This window comes from Telmatherina bonti (assembly GCF_933228915.1).
Source record: "Telmatherina bonti genome assembly, chromosome: 1".
In the NCBI taxonomy this organism is placed as follows: Eukaryota; Metazoa; Chordata; class Actinopteri; order Atheriniformes; family Telmatherinidae; genus Telmatherina; species Telmatherina bonti.
The window spans coordinates 16,957,931-16,969,792 of record NC_136619.1 but is presented as its reverse complement, the minus strand read 5'-3'; the positions used below and the strand labels follow the sequence as shown (position 1 = coordinate 16,969,792).

Sequence of the window (11,862 nt, the reverse complement as noted above, 5' to 3'; positions counted from 1 at the left end):
CTCCTCAGCATTGGCAAAACATTCTGGTAAGACTTTTTTTTTTTTTTTTTTTTAAGAGGGTTTACCAATCTTTCGTTTATTCAAGATTTACATTTACTTACCTTTTCATATACCTAATCCTAATGTGCAGACATTTTTTTATGATCATAATTATTATAAAGGGGAACCTCATACCTCACTGATGTCATTAAGAAAAGATGAAGTTCATTTCTGCCCGGCTTTGCTCTGTTATTAACCCACAATCCGTTGCTTAGACTTGGGTTAATAGATGCCCTTTCCACCTCGCGTAACCCAGAAATTGTGAATAAAGTGGTATTATTTTACCTTACTGCGTTTATTTGGTCTAATAAGATTCTTTTTCAGCCTCAATAGAACAGTGTGGCAATGCTCTAGAGTCTGGTCAATCTTCCTCAGGGCCTCTGGCAGTCAAACTGGAGCTTTTATTATCTCTCCCCAGCATTTCCAACCATTTCTCTTTAATGGTTTGTTCGGTGATCCAGACTAGAATTTGTTTTCTATTTCTTTCATCTGTAATTTTTTGGGAGAAAGTTTAATGAATTGCAACTCCTGACCTTCTTGAACATGCCATTCTAGATTAAGCCAACAGAAACTTTGCTGAAAGCCAACAGAGAGCGTTGTCCTTTGGGTTTAAGCTTTTTCTTTATAACAGCAGAAAATTTAGCAACAATACAGCTTCAAAGTGACAGAATGAAAAAAACAAGAAAAAGCGTTAGTTGGGCTGATTCCTGACGCTGCTGTTGTGAGCTTTACAGCTCGACATGTTCAGTTTTTGACAGTTTATTTTACTGGTTACAGTCTTAATGTTTTACTGAGGAAAAACCAAAACATGCTTTTCTTGGATGAAGACTCAAACTGGGTGGGAAAGTGATGTAGATCTTTCTGTTTAATGACTGAAAAAGCAGTGCATTACATTGCGAATACATAACAGATAACCATAACATGTGGATTATTTTTAATTCTACACTCAGTTGGTTTGGGAGGATAACACATACTTTGTTTCATATAAGAAAAAACGTCAACACACCTTTAGTTCACATGAGTTAGAATGAAACTGAGGGTTTGACCCTGTAACTCCATACTGACATAACAGCTCTTAAGCTAAAACTTCCTTTTACCGGAGGTGTTGACTGATTTGTGCAGTAAATGCATTACAACTGGAAAAGAAGAAATAAAAAATGTCTCTGATGTGAATCAGTCCTTTATTAGCCTGAAACCAACTTAGCTCTTGGTCCACAAAGTAACCACCAAAGTCAACCATCTCATCGCAAACAGACTGCAGGCCAGGTCTAAATATGAATTTGTCTCCTTATACCCAACTTTCACACACAGAAGTGACAATAATCTTGTGGTACTGAAAGACTCCAAGCATCCTCTAAACAGAAGAGGTGACAAAGTAGGACTTGTGAGAGAGCAGTTATCATGTGCTAAATTTTAAAGAGCATGGCTGTTCTTATATGAGCTGCTACTTTAAAGAGGCCAATTTATGTTCAAATCAAGTTAAATGCAGCGTAACAGATGTGCTAATATTTGTACGAACCACAGGCTAAGGCAGGCTGTGCGAGCTCTGAAAAAGAGGAGCATGGAGAGCTTTTTGATAACAAGATATTGTCTATTCTGTTTCATCCTATCCCTGCATTTTTTCCTTTAAATTTGTTTTAATCTCTAATTTTAATTAATTAGTTTGTTTTTAAAACTACAATCATTCAACAGATTCTGAAACCACCAGAATCAGAATGAAGTGGAAAATTGTAGTATGCAGACTTTAACCTTCGGTTGTAGAAAACATTTTCTCATCTATCAGCTTAGGAAGTTCGTCCATCCATTTTCTTACGCAGGATGTCAGATTAAACAGAAATATGATTTCTGACCATTTTCTTGACTTTTGACTGTGATGAGTCACTAGTTAGATTCTTACTGGTATTTTTAGGCAACTAAAGTTGTTAAACTCTATAAATTTAGCTTCAAAAGTAAAAAGGAGCGTAAAAACATGCAAGAAAAGCTTTGTTTTGTTTTTTTTGTTGGTTTTTCATGAAGTCAGCTTTCTATGAAGGAAAATATGTACTTTCATTTTCTTTAGTCTAAATACACACAGCTATGTGTTTTCCAAGATACATTGTTGTTAGAATGAAGTGTAAATTATTAAATCTAAGTAAATCTGAGCTCCAAGTCACTGTTTTTATGTGCCCCAACTTCAGTTTCAGCACAGTAAGCTTGAGATTTTAGCGTTAAATCTTCCATCAGCTGTCAGCTAACGGCCACCTGTACCTGAACACTGCTGAAAGTAAATGCAATTTAGAATTAAGGATTGTGAAAGGCTTGACAGACTTCCAAATTAATAAGGACCTGGCATTTGCTCTTTTTGTCTCACAAGAACGACTTTTTAATTTCCAGGCTGTACATCCGTGGTGTAAAGAAACAGAGAGCAGCCGAAATGCTGCTTCACGGCTTTTCCTTCAGTCAGACTTTTTCTTGCCTCTCTTCCAGGGTTATAACAATGTTATTTCAGATAGTAGATGTGTATTAAGTTTTAACCAACTTTCAAGACATCTGTGCGTGTCTGCTCCTTCTCCCGACAAGATTTAAAATATTAGAAATATTGCCAGGTCTGGTTTTTTCTTTCCTAAATCTCGCTACATTTTTTCCCCCCTAGTTCTTAAATGAGAAAATGAGTGCTTGTCAGAAAAGGGCCAACCAAATAAACCCCTCTTTGGGGCCTGGAGTCACTAATCTGTCATTTAATTTCAGACGGGTGTCTGGGGCATGAGGACATACAGCAAGGTCAAGGGCTACTGTACAGAGAGATCTGCGAGTTTGGACAGAACCTGGGGTTTGATCAACAGTCTCAACCAGCTTAGACAGAGGACACAAGACGTGTGTGTGTGTGTGTGTGTGTGTTGGGAAGGAAGGTGTGCTGTGAAGGTGTTTCTACAATAGTTATACAAGTCAGACGTGATGCAAGGTAGCAATTTCCCATTTGACAGCAACAAACAATCACAGAGAAAATCCATTATTCAAAACATGTAAAATGTTTAGGATGACTGAGCATCTGCAAACAGAGAGAGATTAGCCCTAAAATGGGACGGCGTCAAACTTGGAACAATTGGGGATGTCAGAGTTGATCTGCATGTAAATGAAATATTTGTATTACTTTGACCATAATTCATGCTTTGCTCATTATGTAGAATAGTGTAGTCTGCAGATAAATCACCTAATGGAATGTGGAAGGGTGAATTTAAACAGCATGGTTAATCCCCTGAGTGAAGGGAAGAAATGTCTGAAATAAACTCGACCTTGTTCTGGCTGAATGGGCACGGAGCGGCCTCCAGAACAAGACCAATAATTACCAATGACCAGACAGTTTCACCATGTCTCTTTAATGTAAATAGGCACTCGGTTATCGCACACAAATGGCTTTGGTATTCATACATGCACATATGGCACTGGGGCTTGTTGAAGTACTTCAAAATGTAATAAAACAACCTGGCTTGGGAGAGATCAAACATTTAAGACCAGCAGTAGAAAAAAAGCTGAAATTGTCTGTGTTCATTAAAAACAATTTTGTACATGTAAAGCTGTCAGGTCAGTGAGAAAACCAGGGTGTATCCCATGCACCATTTGCAGCTTGTTAGAGCTTAGCTGGCATTCAATTTCAATTCCCTCAACTTACTGAATATAAGAGAGCGGCACAATGTGACAGGTACAAGTTACTCCAGCGACAGACGCTAATTAGCAAGTGCTGGAGTAATGGGAGAGCCAAGCTCTCTCTCTGGCAACTCAGTCAGGGTCATCTCTTTAAGTGTCTCACTTCCTATTAGACAGGAGATCTCTGGCACATGCCCCATCCCGGCCCATACAGAGTGATGTCAGCAACACAAAGGATCCCGTCACGTCCTGTAGTTTTCAAACAGGGTTGCTGTTTTGCATATTTCAAAGGACACAACTCACTCAACTGTACCTACACACTGCCACGACCCTCCCATTGACAAGAAAGAAGGAAGGGCAATAGAAAATAATGGGGCACCATGTGTTTATGTGTTTTGATGGAAACTCGAGGGAAAGTCGTAGAAAGAAGATGATGACTCATCTTCTGCTCAGCGAGGCTCTGACATTCTGCAGGGGATGCTGGAAATAGTCTGCAGGTTGATGGATAGGTGGAGTGGGATTACCCGCCAGACTCATCTGCTCCTCTCCCCCCTTCCCAACGTCTGGCCTCGACTCTTGAGAAAAAAACAAAAAAAAACAGGCAACATGTGTATTAATCTTCAGATCATTTAATTCAGAAAAGATAATTAACTTTGGAAAAAAGCAGGCTAATCCCAATAACTCAACATGCAACCATCAAACCAAAGTAGTGATGAGATTTAACCAAACATTTAGAATACAGACAATTTTCTGCCATTATTATTAGCATTATTATAAAAGCAGAAGTAACAGAGGCAGTAGAGGAGCCGATCGAACAGACAGCAGAAAACAGAAGCCCGCGCAGATATAACATTATTGCATGAAGAGTTGAACAGAAAAGAAAATGTACTCCAAACAGAGCTGCAACCTTAAAGTCTCTCTAAATCAAGACATCCTCTTCTCTGTGTTTCTTTGAACTTGCCTTCACTCATAGCCCCTGTGGACCACCCCACTGCTAGCACAGCAAAAGATATTGTTCTCCCTGCATCATTAAACAGTTTGAATTAACTTGGGTGGAATTTAATTATGTCACACATGACGCTCTCCAACTTGAAGCTTTTAACAGCAATGTAGCTCGGCTATATGCTTGGAAGTTCACTTTTTAGACACATTATTTAAGTCAGTCGGCTATAACTGCGTACAGCTGCACTTCTTAATGAATACACTAGACTTGCCCATCAGGACAGATTTAACTTGTGTTTCCTGGTCAGATAACCAACACATGTAGCATGAGAGGAGCTAATAATCTCTGACTCGTGGCGGTGAAAACTCTGTTTTCCACTCAGACTTTAGCTGTCTACATCTGTCATGATTCTTCTTTTCATTTGGCTCCAACCGCAACATGAATGGCTTTGACACACACACACAGTGAGCGCGTGTATTCTGCTGTTTGAAGCGCTCACTTTATAATTCATAACAGGAAATACAAAAAGAGTTCTGTTAGCAAGCTGCTCGCAGCTCGTAATTGATGCTCATTATCATCCCTTTATTACATTTTACACATGACAGCCAGTGTGATGTGGATAAATCCTAAATGAAAACCCTAAGGGCAATGCTCACTGCTTCAAAATGTCAAAACAAAAACAGATACAGTTAGAGAGTCTGTCATCCTGAATGATAGGAATCTCGCCAAATTACAAAGCTTGCCACCAGAATATCTGTTTTACAGAGCATTAGAAAATCCGGTCCAGCTTCCATTTGCTCCCTGTCAGGAAGCAATCCCACTTGCCAACTCATCCATCACCCAAATGAACACAGCGCAATTTTCACACATACTTTTTTTTTTTTTCTCCAACATATTCAAATCTATTCCTACGTCTCCCTGGAGTTTTGAGGAAAACTATTTCAAAGTGGAGCGGTCCAGGCTGTTCAGTTTAGAGGTCAGAGGTGAAAAATAAATTCTGGATGAACAACTAAAGCAGACATATATAAAATCTCTAAAATAACACTGCTTGCTGCTGACAAAAAAAAAAAAAAAAAAAAAAAGAAAGTAAAAATCTAACTTAAGGTTTCAACAATCACTTTCTTTCTGTCTGTGAATCCAAAGCATCAAGGCATGGCATAACTATTTCTCCACTCCAACACCTGAGACACAGGCTGATGGACAGATTCATTTACCGTGGGCACACGAGATTGCACACTAATTTACTCAGGCTATACAAGACTGTTCACGTGAAAGATACAATGGCACAGCGCATTCAATCTAATGAAGCGTTCTAAATCCACAATGTGCCCATTTTCTGTCCTAATTTAACCTGAAATGTGAGTGAAATACTCCAGTCTTCCCACTGGTTACTTTTCCATAAAAAAATAAAGACAGAAAAATGGATACTTGTGGAACATAATGTGAAGCATTACTGTAGATTTGGACTTAGTCAGAAACAACATTCAGAGCAACTATCAAAGACTAACAGCAGGCATCACATTGTGAAAATAAATGACTGGGAATAACCTTGCAGAGGAAGTGAGGATAATGAGGAAGCAGCTAAACCTCAGTGATACTTAAAGAGCATTACCAGATGATCAAACACTCTGTGGCAGTTTCTCTGCACACAAATGGATAATTACCAAGAATAAAGTATACTAGTCACAGAGGATGTACAGATCTGCCTTTATGGATACATTTATATTTAAGCAGATATCTTACAGGCTTGCAATGGAAATAGGCTCCCAAGGGTCCTGCAGGACACAAATGGTGGGGCGTGGAGTAGATTTAAACAGCGGTTAGTCTCATCAGTGTGGTAAGAAATACAGCAGGCAACTGTTATTAGACTTAACCATGCATGTAAATGCACTGCCTTCAAGTAAACTGCTATGTAGGGTTTGTGCCTACAAATAAGGTGCCACATAAAGTTAAGTGCTGCATTATCTCCCCATCTCTACATCCCCGTTGCACTAAACCAAGTCACAGAGTCAGCCAAGGAAGAAGAAAACCTGCTAACATTAGAAGTAATCTTCTCTTAGCAAAAACCTAAAAATAAAAAATAAATAACATACCATGACTACTGTTTAAAAGTATCACATTATTAAAAAAAAAAAAAAAAAAAAAAAAGACTTTTCTCTTATCTAAGCTTTGTCTTATCTATTCAGACACTTTATAGATGCAGTGGTTTAACAGTGCGGCCCGATCGCTCAAGTCACATCCAGTGATCCGGGAAGGAGACAGTTGCTCATTTGAAACCAACAGTGCTCTCCAGCAGACTGGGCATGTGTTGCTACTTCTTATCAGTTAAAAAGACTGACGGACAGTAATGCAAGTCCAACAAGAAAATAGGAAACAAAATGTATTGACGCACAAGAAAATCAAGTTTCGTTTGATTATTACATGACAATCATCTCTCTGGAGTGGTGACATGCATGAAGGAAGGCGATAGGACAGGATCCCTCGTGTCTAGATGTTGGTGGTGGATGAGAAGAGACAGGTGGTGGCAGGTGAGGCTCCTCTGAGATCAGAGAAAGGTGGCAATTAAACGGAGTTAAAAAAAAAAAAAAAAATACAGTCTGGATGTAAAATGACGGAAGACTGCTGGAGCACAATTAAAAAATCGGGTAACTTTGACAGCTTGGGGAAAATGAAAGTGATAAAGTATAGTAGGATGAAAAACAAAAACAAGTAATGAATGTTAGGGACATTACTGAACCCACAAATAAGGTTCCTGTCTGAACAGAAAGAAACTTGGCATCTCGTCAGAATGATGTGCTATTAGACACAAAAAAAACGTGTTAATATAACGCATGATTCTACTGAGATTTAGTTTCCATAGAGAATGTTTGTAGATCCTGTGAAACCTTTTTTTTTTCTAAACATTTGGACGTAGCCAGCCGTCTTGCAGAGTAACATGATGAAGTCATATGAAACCTAAACATGTGATATATAGTGATGACAAAGTAATCCAGTTTAACAGATTAAAAAAAGCTGCTGAATTTACTCAGCAGCAGAGTTTTTATTGCTCAAAGTGTGTAAGTAAAGGTAACGTAATGGTGAAATATGATGTTATAGACTATGATAACTGCAGAACTGATATGATCTTACAGTGAACAGCTTAAAAATCTCAGTAAATAACGTAAATTAAGCTAAATGGCAGCATGCTATGGTGTAAATATTCTCACCTCGCTGTCATTAATAAATCACTTTTGGAATAAGAGGTTTCCATGTGTCTCATGTTCCCTGCAGCATGGAACAGACTCTTGTTTATCGTGAAACAGTGTTGAAATATATAGACTTCACAGGAGTCTGTGTGGGACTGGAGAACAAAATAATAAAACAAAACAAATACAGTCTTGTGCGGTGATAATTCACATAGGTCACAACACATAACAATGATTACGATGAATGATGGAGTGATGCAGCAGCTCTTGCCACAGGCCTTTCCACTTTATTCCAATAACAATAAGCCAGAGTGAGGCGTCTGACAGGTCCTTCTGTTACCACACTGTTATCCCAACGCAGCAGCATACATCACGCTTCAAAACTCTTATACCTTCATCAGATGTTTCGCCTACATGGCATAGTAGAGGTATCCAATCCTCAGCCTCTCTCTGAAGGCAGTCTGCAACCCCCTGGTGTTAATTATAAGAATTTTTCAGCCCCGAGCCTGGGTGGGATGCGGAGGTGCATTAATCTTCCTTCTTCACTTCAGACTGAAGGATTCCTGTGGTAAACCCTAAAAGTGAGGCGACTCAGTACCAGGAGACAGATGGAGACTTTAAAGAACAAAAAAATAAAAAAAAGGAGTGTTCAGCACTCACACTGGGGCGCCGGCTACCTCAACAGGCAAGTCAATCATTTACCCGGTAACACTTATTTTGTCAGGATGTTAATCTGAATGAATATTTAGAGTCACAGAGGATGACATGCTAGGTGGTTCCCACCTGTGTTGTGATTGATTTGTTCCGTGATGCAGCATGAAGGTGACTGTCACCTTATAAGATGAACGGCGCAGAGCTGAGGGACTGTGACATGTTTTCAGTCAAACAGTTAACATTTCACACCACAGTTTATCAAACAGCTTAGCCCATCAGAGCCAACACAGACATTTGCAGGTTTTGGTGGCTTTTCATTTTTCTTCCTTTTGCATTTAAAAAAAAAAAAAAAAAAAAGATTTTCAAAAATGTATGAAAATGTTGCTTTGTTGATGTAAAAAGACCAATACACAGGTAGGTGCTGTGTAATGAGTTGCTATTTATACTTTACCTCCTCAGCACGGTGTGCTTGCCGTTGTAAAAGAATTAATGGATGGAAATTAAAGACAATCGGATAATTGACGAAAATAAGAAAACACACAAATAAAAGCATTAAAATAAATTAGCCAGCCATTTGAGCAAATGACAATAAACTATTGCTTTTACCTAATGAGCATATTCAATGTGGTAATGGACAACATCTTAGTTAGCTGTGTGCAATCAAGTTCTCAGACCTCACAACATGGGTATCAAGTGTTTCTAAACAGCATCACTTCTGAGCACTTGTTTTTTTTTTTTTAATGATTGGTTCTTTGTCTTTGATCATGGCCCTTCCATTAACTAATTTATGGCACCATTAAAAAATTAAGAAAACACACAGCGGCAGTTAGCACGTTGAGAAGAGGATTTAAGCTCACTTTTACCAAGTAGTTTGCAATTTTCCCTGCAGTTTCATGATAACGTGCACACACTTCAGAAGGCAACACATGAAAGTCACGGGCGATACGTCTTGCATATTCCCATCACAGTGGGGGCTCCTGTTCAGTGTTTAGATGTATGCCATCTGTAAATTCTCTTGTGCTGAACATATTCTCTTTGATAGCCAGAAGCTTTGTAAACAATATGCTGGGATCCATACAAAACACTGTAGCCTCTACTTATGAGAAAGACTAATTAGCTTTCAGACTTGGACGCCAGTCATTATTGTTTTCTGGAAACAAAACATTTCAGAACATGAAAAGTTTTGATGTTCAAGAGAAAACTCAGCTTTTGAGTTGCCAAAAACAGTAAGGATGCTCAGGTTTGACAACTGCTCGCATCACGTCCTCTTCATCCATGCAGGCAGAGAAACAGACAGCTTGAGTGAAGAATATTAAGTGATGCTAATCTGCTCTGACAAAGCTGTGGCCTGATGACTGCACACAATACCAAGTACGCCATCACCATGGAGCCTTTAACATCACCAGCTGAAAACGTACAATATGTGTACTGCTTTGACTCTGCTGCCTGCTCACGGGTTGCTGGGCACCTTTGTGACTGCTTTCATACAACATGTAATAGTATAATTACTAAAACATCTCATCGTACTTTTAATGTATGTGTTGCTCTTACTGATGCTCAGAGACTTATAAAATAGCCAACAAGAATATATTGTATTGTTCCGCATGCAGATTGACTTCCTTTAGATAATTGGGATAATCCTTTCTTTTGCTTATTATAGCCCTTTAGTGAAGCATCTCCTTTATACATTGCTGACATGTCTCCTAATCCAATCTTATGTCCAGTTTCTGTATCCATGCACTCACTGCTGCGTGTTCATGTTTTTCCAACAATAATAGACAGCTGACCTTGTATAGAGTCTCTCATCTGCAATATGAGTAATCTATGGTAGTTAATTGAGCCCACAGGCAGTTGGTTTCAATGAAAGCTCCTGTGCTTTTCGGGCAAAAACAGCAGAGAGGGAGCTCTCAAGAGAAGGCAGCTCTCTGTCGAGAGGCAAACAGAGCGGAACTCCTGCCGTTTTCATTAGCTGTCATTGATCAGTGATTCAGTCACTGTGCAACTTCCACCACAGCTCTCATATTACCAGTTTCATCTCCTAAAAATTAATATAAAGGTAAGAAGGTGGAGCCAGCACAGCATTTTCCCTCTTGCACTTTATTTTACATTGCACTATTTTGATGTGGATGGATGTTTGCCAAGGCGTATGCAAAGATTGCTACGCAGCACACTTGTCCATTCCACACTTTTCTGATATCAATATGAGCAAGTATATTTTGTTATTGGCTTCCCTCAAAGGCTATCATCACTGCAACCTATTCCATCACAGGTGTACTATAGGATGAGCCTGTGAGGGGGAAAAAATGCTGATAAATGGCCGAGACAAAAGCATAAATAATGCACGGATCAAAAATACTGGAATAGTGAGTCACGCTCCACCTCAAGATACCCCACAAATCCCTGGAGAGAGTCCAATGCAAGCGTCCTGTCTGACATCATCAGTGTCTGCCGGGCTTCAACTGCCAGCAAAGATGAGCTGGAGGAGTTCCTTTCTGGCTCTCTTCACCCTTCTCTACTCTCCATCCTCAGAAACCTTACCTCCCATTGTCTACCGTACACCTGCTATGAGCAGTTTTTTTTTTTTTGAGGACATTTATATTAGTTGCCCTTGCTCCCTTTTTTTTAAATCACTTTTGCACCCCCTGCATGTTCTTAGAAAGCCATGACAGAGCAAAACCTGAGTTATTCCAGTGAAATAAAAAGTCTAACAATGAGATGCATACTTAGTATGACAAGCCAGAGTTTAAGTGACTATATAGGGGGCTATTAAATCAATATTTCACATCTCTGCCAAAGGAGCAGCAGAAGGGCCATTAAGTAGCACTAATTGCACCTATAGGACCCATCTTTAAGCATGCAATGTGCACTCACTTTGGAATTCATTGAAAATCTTCAGGTAGACGACTGGGATCACTCATGCTGCTCCTCATTTTACTTCCCTTCATGTCTACCCTTGAATATTTAATCTTTATTCATTTTCAGCCACTTCTGGCTCAACCGTTTTTCAGAATTATTCCCTATTAACTAAGCATATATAAGCATAAAATGACTTTATAATATTGTAATTTATGAACAGAGGGATTATAATCTACTGCAGGGGTCGGCAACCCAAAATGCTGAAAGAGCCATACTGGACCAAAAAAACAAAGAACAAATATGTCCAGAGCCGCAAAAAATTAAAAGCCTAATATAAGCCTTATCATGAAGGCAACACATGCTTTATGTATCTATATTAGCTATATTAGCCTACTAGCAAAATGACTATGTTGGCTACAAATACATAATGAGCCTTAATGATAAAATGTTTATTTTCCCCGCCTGTAGAGAATGACGCACCACGTGATTACTCTGTTGTACGATGCCGTCTCATGTTTAACTTCATTACTAATTTAATGAGTTATGTTTCGTTGGTTTGAT

General features: G+C 39.0%; 1 protein-coding gene across 1 annotated transcript in view; it reads right to left on the bottom strand.

The window, feature by feature from the left end:
• Positions 1–3,394: 3,394 nt before the first annotated feature.
• The window catches only part of cd276 (CD276 molecule), a 70,775-nt gene continuing 62,307 nt past the window's right edge, over positions 3,395–11,862 (bottom strand). Inside the window, exon 8 of the mRNA XM_079240340.1 lies at positions 3,395–4,238. The gene's annotated coding sequence lies outside the window, so the exon portion shown is untranslated. The remainder of the gene's footprint in view (positions 4,239–11,862) is intronic.